General features: G+C 51.0%; 1 protein-coding gene across 1 annotated transcript in view; it reads right to left on the bottom strand.

The window, feature by feature from the left end:
• The window catches only part of HSPH1 (heat shock protein family H (Hsp110) member 1), a 2,244,846-nt gene that overhangs the window by 919,206 nt on the left and 1,309,610 nt on the right, over positions 1–16,030 (bottom strand). The window lies entirely within an intron of this gene.

The following is a 16,030-nucleotide window of genomic DNA, read 5'->3' as shown; positions in this document are numbered from 1 at the left end:
ATGGTTGTCGGCCACCTCATGGAAGCTTGAGCTTCCTCCTCTGGCTCATTCAAATTTTGGTTGGACCAGTCGGTGTGCGTAGGCTGGTCTAGTAGCTTTTGAGATCTTTTGTGACAGGTATCGGGGGTCCTGAGTAGGAGACGCACCTCTGTGTAATGGAAAGAGTTTTATAGATGGTCCATTCTCGAATAGGAAGCCAGTGGGCCTCCCTTCTTGCTGCCGAAATGTGATCAAGTTTTGGGATGTTGAGAGCTGAGCGGAGAGCGTTATTCTGGATCACCTGCATCTTTCAGATGTTGTGTATTGAAGTGCCGGAAAAGAGAGTGCTGCAATAATCGAGCCTTCAACCAATGACCACTGGGGCAATGGTGAGGCAGCTGGTTGGTGTTAGGAACTGTCTGGCGGCATTAATCAGCTTGGTAATGTATGCTGCAGAGGAGGCAATGAAGTTCACTTGGTGTGTGAGGGTGGAGTCCAGGTGGACATCCAGGGTTTTGTAGGGAAGGCATGGTATCACAATTATTGACACTGACACAATAGATACAATTTGCAAAACATTATTGATAATGTTGGGGTTGTATAAACTCATATTCTGCCCTATAACTAAGATGGGAGAAGTCTCGACCATCAAACGATAAACAAAACAGTCCTAGTGGAGTCTGTCAAATCAAAATGCCCTTTACTAACAAAATCTAATGTCTGCCCTAACTCGTGTACAAAAAGTGTAAAAAGGTGAAAATGTATGCACAAGGAAAGGTCTGTGTTCAAATGATAATGTGGCTGAACCAGCTCTCCTCCCCACGTTAGGCCTCACGAGGTAAGCCGATCCTTGAATGCAGGATGACACACTCTGGCTCAGTTTCCAACACAATACACAGTTCACAACCATGGATCGAGGCCCGCCTGGCCTTTTGCGCCCAAAGTCCCTTTTCATTGTTTTTGTTCTCCCTTGTACCCCTCCCTTGCCTCGTCGCGCTCTGAAACACTTGTGTACAAACACGATACAAATAAAATATCAATATCCAACATATCTGCACTATTGCTCCTCAATAACAGTAGAGCCCAACTACCCAAACCTCTCATTCATCCCACTGAGTCCTAGCTGTGTATCCCTGTTGTGCAACCTGTACCACCCTCTGCTCCCTCGTATGTTTATGGGACTAGCCATTCTACAATGACTAAGTGTCCCTATCCACACATATTCCAGGACCTTGGTGCGCCGTAGCTCAATCCACGACAGCCTGTCAATGCTGCCTCCTGCTTAAGGTAACCGTGCAGTCCGATATGTATAATGAAATTATATAGTGACTCAGTCACTTGCCCATTGTGTTTAAATTTGCGTCTGCCTATTGCAGTCACTTGCCCATTGTGTGTAAATTTGCATCTGCCTATTGCAGTCACTTGCCCATTGTGTGTAAATTTGCATCTAACTATTACAGCTATTCTGTCCAATTACATTCATTCCCCATTATCAACTGCAGCTCTATGTAACTGCATACTGTTAGTCGTACTAAAATAATTGCTGATACTTATCACCCTGCATGGTCACTATTACCGCCTGCGGTCTTTGACCCTCGCACACAATGATGCCCAAAGTCACTAGCAAGGTCTTCACCGCCCACTCTCTCACTACTACCACTCTGCTTACTCTCCTATTCACACTCTCCATTCTCTCCCCCTACACCGCACACACTCCTCTGTAACTAACACCTTTGAACATCTTTTCTGATCCCTGACACTTACTGCCATGCACACTTCTATTACATCACAACAGTCTTACCACTCTCACGCAGCCATATCCTCTCCATCACTGTGCCTCAGCACAATGTGGAGACTTGACAGACTCCGATCTTGCACTCTAACTCTAGCATACAGCCTTCGTCCCATTCCCACGGCATCTAGAAATACCAGATTAGGCTCCCGCTCCATCAACAGGTACACCCCCCTTATCGAACATTCCATCCCACTCAAACATTCACACACCAATTTCAGTAGGCCCCTCCCTTCTACTCCACCTGCGACACCAGACTCAGCCTCCACCCAAACCATCACAAACACCAAAAACACACCCACACCACATATCAAATGTGCCTTCTTAAATGTTCGCTCCCTCCCAGCTCATGCATTAGAAATTCACGACCTCATAGCCAACAATAACATTTACTTATTTGTCATCATAGAAACTTGGTTACATGAAGCCTCCGGCTCCGCCGTCACCCTTGCACTCCCACCAGGCTTTACCCTCCTCAGACAAGATAGGCCAGCCCGCTTAGGAGGTGGAGTAGCCCTCATTTTCAAAGAGAGCCTCCCTCTTCGACTTATCAAACACCCCTCGACCAGCAACTCAAACATTCTGGGCCTCATTACGAGGAAGGCAGTAGAGGGTTAATGGCGCCAGTAGAGGTGCCGGCGCTGTTAACCCTCTACCGCCTCATTACGAGGTCTGCTCGCGGGACCCGCTAAGGACGTCTGGTAAAACCAAGCGTCCTTAGCGGGATCCGCTAGCAGACCAGGATGCTATGCAATGTTAGCATCCTCCCAATTCCCATTGAGCCCTATGGAGGCTCAAATGGGAATTTGGATGTACCGGGTCCTGGGAAAGGGAATTACCGGGCCCGCCAAGGTCGGAATGGCACGGTAATTCCTCATTCCTGGAACCCGGACACGGTACCCGGTTTGGGGGTAGCCATGCTGCTAAAAGCATACTCATAATGAAGCCCTCTGTCTGCTAAGCGTGCACTGTCCCCCAATAGCACCATCTACATTCATGTGCTATACCGCCCCCCCCCCCACCCAGGTCTCCCCTTAGACTTTCAGGGACACCTCACCCACCTACTCAGCAACAACATCAAAAGCTCCACCAAGACCCTACAACTTGGAGACCTAAACCTAGGATTCAATGATTCTAATGATAAAGCTGCTGATACCCTCACTAAGGAACTTATTGACTTAGGATTCACACAAAAAGTATTGAATCCCACGCATTCCAAAGGCCGCACCCTAGACTGGGTCGCAGACCATAATTGCCTCACCACTATCATTTCCAATAAAGCCATGCCATGGACCGATCACAACTGTATTGAATTCACTCTACCCATCACCGAAAGCCACACAACTCTCACCCCTGCCCCCGCAGCTCTAGTGAGAAGCTCCAAGAAGCTCAATGAGGATAACCTTCGCCCATATCTTAATATCCGTGAGCTAGCCCCCCTTTCTTCAATGTCAATGATCCTTATACATTAGCAGCCATTAACAAGGATACTCTCACCAAAGCCATTAATGCAATAACACCACTTGAAACCAAAAAAGAAAAGAAATCATAAGAACTACAATCCTTGCGCTTCTTCAAAAGAGAGACACTAAGAAACTGGCAAATCAACCAAAGAGACTGTACCAAAAACAGCTTTAACTTAATCTCCCACCAATACAAAGCAGCCATCACCAAAGCCAACACATTTAATGCACGCATTTCTAATGTCAAATCACATTTAAAGGAAATCTTCACTATCTTCAACAAGCTCATCTCGCAACCCAACATATCAGACGAAATAGTCAAAGATGAAGCCTGGTGTGCCAGTATTCAATCTGCCATGCTAAATAAAATCTATCTCCTCCAAAAAAAATCCAGCATCACTGCAAAGCCCTACCTCTTAATCGTGGGCCTAAGCAAACCAATTCAACTCCTGCCTCAACTAACTCCACTAAACCCTTCTTCACCTTCAGTGACATCACTGAATTAGACATAATGACCATCCACAAAAACCTCAAACCCTCTATGTGTAAAGAGAACATATGTCCTCCTAAGAGCATCAAAGACTGCTCAGACCGTTTCACACCGCTACTGACGGCTTTCATTAATGCTTCCTTCAGAACAGGCATTATCCCTGACAGCATCAAAGAGGCTTGGATTCCGCCCCCTCCTAAGATAAGCCTACTCTCGACCCTCTACAACCAAATCACTACCACCGTGCCCTTCCTCCTTAAGATATTAGACAAAGCCACCAATAGCAAGATCAAACACTTCCTGGAAACCCACTCTATCCTCAGGACTAGGCAATCTGGTTTCCGAAAAAGGACACAGCACTGAAACAGCCTTGGTGGATTTAAAGAATCAGATCACTCAAATCATGGACAAAGGCAAGCCAGCCCTATTGTTACTCCTAGACCTCTCGGCTGCTTTTGATCTGGTGGACCACAGGACCCTTACATCTCACCTTACACACTCAGCTAACTCAGTCCCACAGAGCTCTTGCACAGCACCCACACTATACAACTTGTTCACAAAGCCTCTCTTCGTCAAGCTCGACTCACTTGGTATCGCGTACACTAATTATGCTGACGATACTCAGGTACTCTTACCTCTCTCTGGCTCATACCACAAAGACGCTGAGGCACTTCACACAATTTACACCACCATCCAGGTCAGTGGACTCTGCCTCTATGGGGATAAAACCAAATAATTATACAAGGTCAAAAAAATACTCTAGTTAAACTTGATAAACTGTATGTCAATGTCACGACCATAGCCCCTGGTCCTGGCATTTGTGCCCTCAGGACCACATCGCTGTATTCTTGCGGGGCCCCAAGGGCCCAAACATGCTCCCAAAGACTCTCTTTCCTTTGGCGCCAGGCTCATGTTATAGAAAGAGAGGCCATAATCTCCAATGGCAATAGCACAACATGTATGCCTCCACATGGTTCAGCTCTAGAACTGAACCATGCGGTCTAGCTCTTTGAGTTTGGTCAGGCCTGAAGACACCTGGGATACCTACAGACTATAAAAGCCACGCCCGAGCTGCAGAACACGCTTCGCGTTGCTCTGCACTCTCAGCGTGACGTTCACCGAGGTCTGACCTCTGCATTCCGGGTCTGCACCTGTGGAAAGAAGCAGAACATCATTATTCATCCTTACCTGCGAGTATTCCAGCGTCTGTTGTTCACTCCAGTGTCCTGCATCTCCGGCATCACGGCGGACGCTCCCTCTGGAAACAACCTGAAGGAAGGAAAGGAAACGAAAGACGACATTAGTAAGCGTTCGCATTTCGCATCTAAACAATAATTCAGAAACACGCTTACCTGAGTGGAAGTCGCGGTTGGCTTATTCTCATTGCAGCCTTCCATCAATCTGCCGCAGACTTACTCGATGGTGAATTTGGACATCTTCCTCTCACTGCTCCGCATCCTTTCGCCAGCCACCATCCGAAACATCACGGCGACTTGTGAAGAAGAACAGATTAGCACATTATAAAAGCGCACATAGCGCCACGCTCTGCGCAGTCACATACCATCTCAGGCACAGCTCCAGCCTGCTCGGCGACTCCGCCATTCCTCCTGTACCTAAGGAGATAAAAGACATTAACAGGGGCAATAACAATTAAGGACAAACAAGCAAAACAAAAGACTTACCTGAAGAACTGAGTGTCAGCAGGTCTGGACTTACCGGCCCGTGCCAGTGAAGCAACTTGGCGGCGAAGTGCCCCAACCACAACGCACCCCTGCACAGAGTTGCAGGACGGAGAGTGCACCATTTCCGAATCCAAGGTGAGGAAGGCTCTACAGGGAATCTGAGGGTTCACGCGGGAGGTTGACCCAGAGAGGAGGAGACTGTGGGCTAATCCAAACTCCTGTATTCCAGATCAGATCCTTGGCAGAGTGGGAACCCAGGGGAGAAGGATCCAGGTCGAAGGAAGTCCAACCAGATCGGGTGGCGTCCCTGTGGCTACCAGGTGAGCGTTACAGCCAACTTTACCATTGATAACACCATCATTCCTGTGTCCGCATCTGTCAAGACCTTGGGGGTCTACTTAGATTCCACACTATCCATGACTAGACAGGTTAGCGCTATCACCCCCTCATCCGCACACGCCACCAAGCTCATAAATGCCATAAAACCATACCTATCCAAATCCAGTTGTCTACCAATAGCTAGAGCAACTATTGGTGCTAAATTAGACCATTGCAATGCTTTACTAGCAGGTACATCCAAAAAACACCTAAACAGATTACAGGTCACGCAGAACAATGCACTTTGTGCAGATTTAAGCATCCCAAAAAGGGAGCATATTTCCCAGGCCAGACAACCAAATCAATGGCTCCAGTCAAAGAGTGAATGCCTTTTAAAATCTTTACCCTCAAACATAAATGCCTCACTCTCTCTGCACCATCATACCTATCAGAGACTATTACCAAAACCGCCTCCATACGACCCACCAGGACACAATACACCAACCAACTTCAAATCCCATGAATCAATAGGGCTAAAGCTAGTGGCCTAGGCTTCCCATACATTGCTGCCAAATCCTGGAACGCACTATCCACACCACAGACATTAGAGCAGAAAACGTGCTCCCTGCCTTCCGAAGAAAACTCAAAACCTCTTTTTCTGTACTCTAAATTGCAACTGTTTTTATTTTAACTGTAAATTTAAACTGTCTGTAACAATAGCAACCATACTGTAAATTACAAATGTTAATTTATCTGTAACTAAGATATGTCTTAACAAGCGCCACAATGCCCCAGGGCTGTCAGTGCGCTCTACAAATCTGAATAAAATATCACTATCTGCCGGGCTCAGACCTTTCAACATGCAGTTCTCGTAGGCCCCCTCTGCCGGGCTCAGACCTCTTACGATTCACACAAAGGTGCAAGGGGGCTCACAAAGTTGCAAGGGGGCTCACTTTTCCAAGCTTAATGCAGTTCGGGGCTCGCTCAATTGGGCTCGGACCACTTTCGGCTGTCAAAGTCTTTCCAATGTGCATGGGTTTTGCTTACTGACCACCGCAGGACCACTCTGACTCAACGTTCACTATTTACTTTCAGTCTTGCTGTTCGTTCGCTCTTTTGCTTTAAACAATGCACCTTTCACTGAGACTTTCGAATGGGCTACTTCCTTTCACCAGACCACTCTGTTACTTAGTACTGCTTATCTTGCAGCTGTTTTTCACTTTAAAGTGCATTCAAGGGTCTGCCTTTCTTTGTGTTTCATCCACACGCGTGTTGCCTTCACTTGTGATATGATGTTGCTACTTCATTCACTTTAACACACACCAGTCTCTCAGGTCGCTTGCCAACTCACCGTCTGTGTGTGCTTCTTTCTTGTTTGGCGCTTTCCGAGTCAGGTAAGTACCACAGGCTTGACCTCGCCTGACCATCTCTGGCGTTCACCCGGGAGGGTTGCTGGCGTCCTTGAAACACAGTGCAATCTTCCCTTGTGGGATCTGGCCTTCTCCACATGTCTTTCGCAGCCTGGTCTGTTGCTATGCTCAGGTAGATGTACCTTTCTGCCGGAGGTTCTGCTCATTCTCGTGTTCCACCTTGCACTGAGTAAATCTTTAGGTGCTGCCTTTTATTAGTCTGAGGAGAGCTAATTGATATTAGGTGTATGCACTTAGGGTAAAGTGCCTGACTTTGCCTGACCTGATTAACAGGACATGTCGAGTACGATGTGAGAGAGTTAGTCTGGTTACTCTCAGTCATCCTCTTCCTCGGCCCAGTGTTTGTGTAAAAAAGGCAGGGGGGGGGTGAAGAGTTGGGACTTAGGAAAATCTTTAAAAAAAGGATGAGGTAGATGAATAAAAGAGGGGAGAATACTGCGTCTCACCATCGGCTATTCGGCTATTTCACCCCCGCTCCCCGAAGATCCCTCACCCAGGTAATCCTCCCACACTGGTCCACCCCAAGGAACTGGATCCAAAAGTCGTGGCCACCTGGATGACAAGTCCCTGAGGACTAGCGGGTGAGAAACCCTTTTGGTTCCTAACAGTTTTCAATGAGGCGGAGACTGGGATCTGTAGGCCGTCAATGTTAAAGGAGGTATATTGTTCATTGAGCTTTTTCAGCACTGCTGGGGGTCCTACCAGCAAGAGCACTGTCCTATCGTCGTTTAGGCAGAGACAGTCCATGGCCATCCATGCCTGAATTGTCAGGTAAATTGTGTTGATCTGCTCTTTAGAAGGGGTGTACCCTTGTCAGCGCATCCGGAAATTGCCGATAGGAGGTGAAGACTGGGTGCGGTCCAGTATGATGTTATCATCCAAGGAGTCACTTAGCAGTTGTCAAAACAAGACCAACACATAATGTTCCAGTTCTGCATTTGAGACGGCCAAGGATATTGCAAAGACTGGAGGGAGGTATCTGTACTTCTGCCCTCTATATGGTTGGGATAGAGGCACAGAGCACCCCAGCCAAGGCTCTCAATTGCTGATGTTGGACGAGCAGCCAGTTTTAAGCTCTCAGGAGATGATGCAGGCTGGTTCTTAAGTACAGTGATTCCCCAAGCCCCCACAAAGGAATGTCCACACACTATGTTATGTGATAACACAGTTCTTTACTACCATCAAGATTTACATAGATATGGTTCAGGTGAATATATAGATATACATAATAACATTTTGTACTCAAGCAGTTCTATTAAAATAATGACAATATGATGTAAACTCTATTTGGTACAACACAATACCTAGATTCATAAATAATGCACCAACTGCTGACCGTTTTTTAAAAGCATGCGAATAACTAAGCAAGGGATGACTGCATATGTTAAGGAAGAAAGGCAGATTAGTTTCAAAATGGTCAGTATACTTTCTTTAGACTGGAACAGTTATACTCTGTGAGGATGCCCCCCACCTATTAAGAAAAGTCAAGGTGTACTTTATCTTGTCTATTACAGCCCAGTCCAAATAAGTTCAATAATGCTCTGCTTTCTTTTTATAGATTCCGACACCCCACAGTACCTGAGATGCCAAAGGAGAACAGGATCCAAGACGACCTGAGACCCCTGGATGATTCCTGAGGCTGGAAGTCGTTCTTCCCCATCATAATATCTACTGAAGTGGTGCACAAGTGGTGTTTCCTGGCGTTCCATTTGGCGTTTTTTTGAACTTGGCTGGTTGGAAATATACACCGACCCTTTAACGTGAGGAAGATCTGGCTGACTGCATCACCACTAAAAAGCACCCCTCCTGCGGTAGCGGAGCGGAAGTGGTGGGCAAGTGGTGTTTCCTGGCTTACCTGGCGTTCCATTTGGCGTTTCATTGAACTTGGCTGCAGTGGAAATGAGGATACGTAATGCTCTAGTTCTTGCGCCGATACTTGGTCAACATTCTTATACAATCGGAGTAGAAGTCCAGGAAGACTTTGTTAATTGCATCGGCCTGGGTGTGGACGTCCATCTACCCCCATGATGGAAGTGATTGGTCTGATCCCGTGTTCAGCCTTAATTAGGTTTTCCAGTGTCTTAGCGGCTTTGTTTCCCTTCACATATAGTCTGGCTCTGGCTGGTTGTGTGATATGGAGTACATTTCTCACCGTAATCGTATTTCTGGTGCTTGTACCTGCTTAGATTCACAATCTTGGGGTGGGTTGACCACTTGAGCCAAGACGTCTTTCAATTCACCTTTCAGCCCACGATGAAATAACGTGATTCTTTTTTCTTCCGGCCAGCTGCTTTCCTCCACTAATCTGTTAAAGGTTGCAATATAAGTTAACAGATCCTGGTTCCCTTGACGAAGTGACAGCAGTTCATTATCTGAAGCTTGGCCTTGGGAGTGCCGGGCCAGGAACAAGTTACTTACCTGTAACTGTTGTTCTCCAGCATGGGTCTGGCATGGATTCACATGTTCATGAATATTCCCCGTCGTCAGGCCGGGAATCCTCGGTAAAGAAAAAACCAGTATCAGTTTTGTTTCTGATCTGTCTAACATAGTAGTAACCAATCACTGGTCTCTGGGTCATACTGCCCCCAGCCAATGACTGCCCACTCCCTAAGGCGGGCCCCTGGCAGCCGTCCTCAGATTTGGTAGCACGTGAAGTGGCAGTATGACCAAGTGAAGAGCCGCAGAGGGGTAGGCGGGAGGGTTCGCATGTGAATCCATGCCAGACCCATGCTGGAGAACAACAGTTACAGGTAAGTAACTTGTTCCTTCTCCAGCATGGGGTCTGGCATGGATTCACATGCTCATGAATATAAGAATACATAGCAGTATACACATGCACAACCACGGGAGGTGGCAAAAGGCTCAATATCAAGCAATACAACAACTCAACCTTAGGCGAACAGGTTGCGCAGCACTGCCTGGCCGACTCTTGACTCCTCCCTGGAATCCCGGTCGACGCAGTAGAATCTCGTGAAGGTGTGCGTCAACCTCCACGTAGCAGCCCTGCAGATGTCGAGCAGGGCACACCAGACAGGAACGCCCTAGTAGCAGCGATCGCTCTGGTCGAATGGGCTCTCGGACGGCCGGGCAGCGGTCGGTTTGCCAACCGGTGACAGTGCATGATGCAGCCGGAGTGCCATCTGGAAATGGAAGTCTTCGAGAGAGCCTTCCCTTGATTCACAGGTCCAAAGTTCACAAACAGCTGTGATGTCTTCAGGAAACTCTTTGTGCGGTCCACGTAGAACTTCAGCGCTCTAGCTCCATATAGCAAGTGCAGAGTCCTCTCAGCCAGCGATGAAGGCGACAGGAAGAAAACTGGCAACACCAAGGGCTCGTTGAGGTGGAAGTCCGACAGCACCTTGGGCATGAAGGAGGGGTGCATCCTCAGCACCACCCTCGTGTCGTGAAAAGTCAAGTATGGAGGCTTGCAAGACAGGGCCTGGATCTCTCCCACTCGTCGTGCAGAGGAGATTGGCCACGAGGAATGCTGTCTTCCACGACAGAAACTTCAACGGCACTGAATGCATAGGCTCAAATAGGGACTCCATGAGCCTAGTTAGTACCACGTTCAGCTCGACGCTGGGGCAGGGGCCTTCACCGGCGGGATTGATCGAAACAGTCCTTTCATGAATTCCTTCACCAGACGATGAGACCACAAGGACGCCCGTCCTGTAGTTCTGGTGTAACGTGAGACGGCAGCCAGATGTACCTTGATGGAAGCGTGAGATAGGCCAGCCTTGGCCAAAGACAGCAGGTACGGCAATACTTGAGGGGCCGTAATCCGCAGAGGGTTAATCTTCTGTGCCCAGCACCAGACAGAGAACCTCTTCCATTTGTGTCCGTAGCACTTGAGAGTTGAGGATGCCCTGGCCTTTGCAAGAACCTCTCTGCTGTCGGCCGGGATGTCGTATCCTCCAAACTCTAGTGCTGCAGGAGCCAGGCCTGCAAGTTCAGCGACTCTGTTTCTTGATGAAGAATGGCGCCTCCTTCTCTGGAGAGAAGATCCGCGTCCGTCGGCAGCTTGACTGGTGTGGACGCTGACAAGTCCAGAAGGTCCGGGAACCAGATCTGCCTAGGCCACGCCGGTGCGACGAGGATCATCCTGCACCGGGATCTCTTGAGCTGGTTGACGAGCCGGAGTAGCAACGGCAACGGCGGGAATGCATAAAGGAACAGGCCGTCCCAAGGGAACGAGAACGCATCGCCCATGCTCCTCGGTTGGAGAAACCTGCTGGCGAACCTCCGGCACTTGGAGTTAGCCGCCGTTGCGAAGAGATCGATCTGGGGTTCGCCCCATCGTCGAAAGAGTCGGTCCACTTGATCCTGGCGCAGTTCCCACTCGTGGCACGAGTGCAGCTCCCTGCTGAGTGAGTCGGCGATGGTGTTTTTTTATCCCTGCCAGATGAAAGGGTACCAGAAACATCCCTTGGGCGATGGCCCAAAGCCACAGATCCTGTGCTTCCTTGGACAGGGCAGGGGATCTGGTTCCGCCCTGCTTCCGAATGTAAAACATCGTGGTGGTGTTGTCAGTGAAGATCCTCACCACCTTGCCCTTGAGGGACGGAAGGAAGGACCTCAGGGTCCAGAACACTGTGCGGTGCTCCAAGATGTTGATGTGGAGAGTCTTCTCCTCCGAGCACCAAAGGCCTCTCGCGTGGAGGCCCCCGGTGTGCACTCCCCAACCTTCCAGGGAGGCATCCGTCGTCATCGTCACCTGGTGGGCTGTGGCTAGGAAGCCTGTTCCAGCTGTCAGAAAAGCGCAGACACCCCACCATCGTATCGCCTGACAGAACGTTTCGTCGAGCGAGATCCTGTCCTCGAAGCTGTCCGTCGTCTGGATCCAGTGGGCGTCGAGGAATTCTTGTAAGGGCCGCATCCGACGTCTGCAATGGGGCACCAGATAAATGCAGAGGACATCATTCCGAGGAGGGGCCAGTAGACGTTGCACCTTTCCTAGGATGGCCCTTATCCTTTCCTCCGACGGTGAGGCCCGCCGCGCCACTGTGTCGAGCTGTGCTCCCAGAAACAGTGCGGCTTGCGGCGGGACCAGGTGGGATTTTGGAAAGTTGATGGAGAAACCTAGGTCCGTGAGCAGCTGGACGGACTTCGCAGTGTGTTCCACGGCGGGCTCCCTTGTCCTTGCCCGTATGAGCCAGTCGTCCAGGTAGGGGTAGATGTGGATCTCCTGCAGGCGCAGCCGCGCCGCCACCGGTGCTAGGCACTTGGCGAACACCCTGGGCGCCGATTTTAATCCGAACGGGAGGGCCTTGAACTGGTAGTGCCGCCCTTTGACCACGAACCTGAGCAACTTTCGGTGTCTCTTTAGAATAGGGATGTGGAAGTAAGCATCCTCCAAGTTCAACGATGACAGGAAATCGCCCTCCTCCAGCTGTCCCAGCACGTGCTGGAGGGTGACCATCCGGAACTTCTGTGCCTTGATGTATTTGTTTAGTCGTCGCAGGTTCAGATGGGACGCCATCCTCCTGTCTTCTTCCTCACGAGGAAGTATCTTGAGTAAACTCCGGAGCCCCGAAGCCTCTTCGGGACGAGCTCGATGGCACCTTTCCTGAGCATCGCCCGTACTTCCAACAGCAGTTGAGGGATGTGATTTTCCTTCCTACCCAACGGTCGGTGGAGATGGACTCCCACACGCCGACGAACTTTGTCAGCCGGCCTCCCACTGGGGTGCTTCGGCGGGGGCCCGACCCGACGGACGGTTCAATCTTGCTTGGAGGCCGCTTTGCCACCTTGACCACCTTGGCGACGACGGCGGGATCCACCTGACTTGCCGCGTCCCCTGTAGGCCTCCTGTGACGAAGACCTTGCCGCTTGATGGTAAGTAGAGGAGCTGCTGCCGGCTCCCTTGGAGGGACCCTGTCTGCCTCCGGAGCTCCGAAAGGACGGCCATCGCTGTTGGAGCACACCCAGTGCACGGGCCGTCTCCGTGTCCGCCTTGATCGCCTGAAGGGATTCAACAACCGCCTTGCCAAAAAGGTTGTTCCCATCGAAGGGCATGTCCAAAACCTTGGTCTGAACATCCTGGCGGAAATCCGTCGCCCTGAGCCATCCTCGTCGTCTCAGGCAAACGCTGTTGCCCAACTGACAGAAACCGGTGTCAGCGATGTCCGTAGCCACCGTAATGGCATGGTCCGAGGCAATGTCACCTTCCTGCAAGATTTCCAGGGCCTCAGCCCTCTTGGCATCTGGAAGGAAGTCCAACAGGGGGGCGATCTTGAACCACAACTCCCTGTCGTAGGTGGCTACGATGGCCAGGGCGTTGGCCGCCTTGATGGTCGTCGCTGCAGATCAGATGACCCGTCGTCCCATCGCATCCAGTTTCCTACCCTCGCCGTCCGGAGGGGAGGTTGAAGTCGAGGCCGATGCCCCCCCTGCTTTCTACTTGGCCGCCGCCGAAACGACCAAGTCCGGGGTAGGTTGCGCCCTAAGGCACAAGGGGGCAGCGCCGGGGACCCGGTACTTCTTCTCGTACCGGTCCCTCTTCGCAGGAGCCGTGGCAGGGTTCTTGAGGAGGGCGAGCCCCTCATCCCAGATGTCATCAAGAAGCGGTACGGCGAGGACCGTCTTCCTTTTAGCCTTGCACCGCTGGTAAAGGAACCCCTCCTTCTTCTTTTCCTCGGGGCAGAGCTGGAAGAGCTCGGATGCCCTGGAAATCATTGCATGGAAGGATCCAATCTCGTCGGGCGGGGACGCCCGGGCAGTGGGCGACGGGGGGCACGTCCCGTCGTCGCCTCAGTCATCATCCGTACCCGTTGTAGTCTTGTCCATGCCTGTATCATCCCCATGGGTAGTGGACCGGGGGAAGGCAGAGAAGGCCGCAGAGGCGGGAGAGTTGGCCTAGGATGCGTCCTCCTCCTCTTAGGCGGTGGGCTCCCCGAAGGTCCTGGCTCCGGATCCTCCGTCGGGTCTGGCTCAGGCTACTCCGTTGGGGGAAGGGGCAACCTAGTCCTTATCTCCGAGCATAAGGACTGGATGGCTGACAAAATGGCCGCCGAGGTGTCCTGCGGCACCGGAAACGACGGGCACGAGGGATCTTGAGGAGCCTCGGCTGTGTCACCGTCGCCCTCGTCATCGCCCTTGTCGGGATCCCTCCCGATGGGCTGGGTCTCCTCCATGACTTGGATGAGCTCCTTTTCAGAGGTCGTGTCCGTATCCACGACGGCCACCACCCCCTCATCCCCCCTTTCCAACGAGGACTTTGTGGGGGTCTTCTCGATGGGCCTGAAAGATGACTCCCTCTGCGGTGGCAGGGAGACTCTGGTACCTGAGGGCGCCTCCACTGGTGTAGCCTCCACAGGCTGAGCCAGGGCCGCGGCGACATCCTCAATCAAGGTCCTAGCAGGGTGAATCACGGCCAACGTCACCTTCTGTACGCCTGGGGCCTTCACCTTCGAGGGAGGGTCCGAGCCTCGCTCCCCCTCTGCTGGAGTCTTCGAGATCGACCGGGGCCTCTCCAGAAGCTCGCCGGGTTCTCGGACTTCCTCTTACCCAAGCTAGAGCGTTGGCTCGTGGTCGATGGCGCCGGGGAGGGTGCGCCCTGCCTGGCAGCCAAGGAGCCCGACCGTTCGGCTTTCCCGGTGCCCGCGGACTCGAGGTGCTTAGCCTTTTGTTGGGCCCCCGTTGCCGGAGCACCCTCACAGGACTTAGAAGACCGCTCGGACTTCTTCTTCTTCTCGCCTGGCGGGCTCTTACCTGACGGAGGTGGCGATCCTTCATGGTCCGCTCCGACATGTTTCCACAAAACGAGCAGTCCTTTTCCTTGTGCGTCTTGTCCTCATGGAGACAGTAGAGGCATAACGAATGCTCGTCCTCCTTGAAAACGTTCTGAAGCTGGCATTCCAGGGCAGGTCCTGAATAGCTTCCTGGGCGTCGAGCTCCCTTTCTCCTGGGCCATGTCCGGGGTAGGCCTCGGAACTTCTGGAATCCTCCAAAAGCGTAACTCGATGAAATCTTCACCCTTGAGGGGCGTAGAAAACTCCGAAAAGGATCCCCGTTGATCGGAAGTAGAAACGGTGGAGTTTGAGGCTCTTTTAACTGAAAAAATGAGAAAATCTCCTGAAAAAAGCACGAAAACGCAGCAAAAGCTCGAGAGCTAAGCACGAGGACTCCCAACACTTGAACGTGCGGTAAAAATCTGAGGATGGCTGCCAGGGGTGGGGCTTCGGGAGAGGGCAGTCATTGGCTGGGGGCAGTATGACCCAGAGACCAGTGATTGGTTACTACTGAGAAAGACAGATCAGAAACGAAACTGATACTGATTTTTTCTATACCAAGGATTCCCGGCCTGACGACGGGGAATATTCATGAGCATGTGAATCCATGCCAGACCCCATGCTGGAGAATAAGTCTCATCCTCATCCATGTATTCATCCCCCCGACATCCAGGTCGTACAGGCCATAGGAAAGGCGGGGAGTTTTGCGGACTGGCTTCACTGACAGTCCCACTGGGGGAAAAGATATTTTCTTAGACGGTTGTGTCGGTAATTGGGACTGAGAGGCTGTGTCTTTTGTTTTTGAGCCAGACGTCTGGGTAGTGGGAGGTATGTTGGCAAGATTTGTGAGAACATGTGGAAGTTCTTCGAAAAAATTAGCCAAACAAGTCATACGACTCATGACTCTATCAATCTCTTGTGCGGTCCATAAGGCTGAACTGGGGATAGTAGTAGGGATAGAGGTGAGATATAGCTCTTCCTCATCTACCCAGATAGGATCAGGCCGCTCTGCTTGATCAGGCTCCTCAGAGGTGTCTTGGACAGGGATAACCACAGGTTCTGGGGTGGATGAATGCTGCCTAGGTCTGTCTCTCCTAACCCCGGAGTCCGTATCCATAAAGGAACTGGACTTGTGCTTTCTTTTCT

Source organism: Ambystoma mexicanum, chromosome 7q (genome assembly GCF_040938575.1).
Source record: "Ambystoma mexicanum isolate Mex_15411 chromosome 7q, UKY_AmexF1_1, whole genome shotgun sequence".
NCBI classification, from domain to species: Eukaryota; Metazoa; Chordata; class Amphibia; order Caudata; family Ambystomatidae; genus Ambystoma; species Ambystoma mexicanum.
The sequence above is the reverse complement of the archived record's forward strand: the minus strand, read 5'-3'. Positions and strand labels throughout refer to the sequence as shown.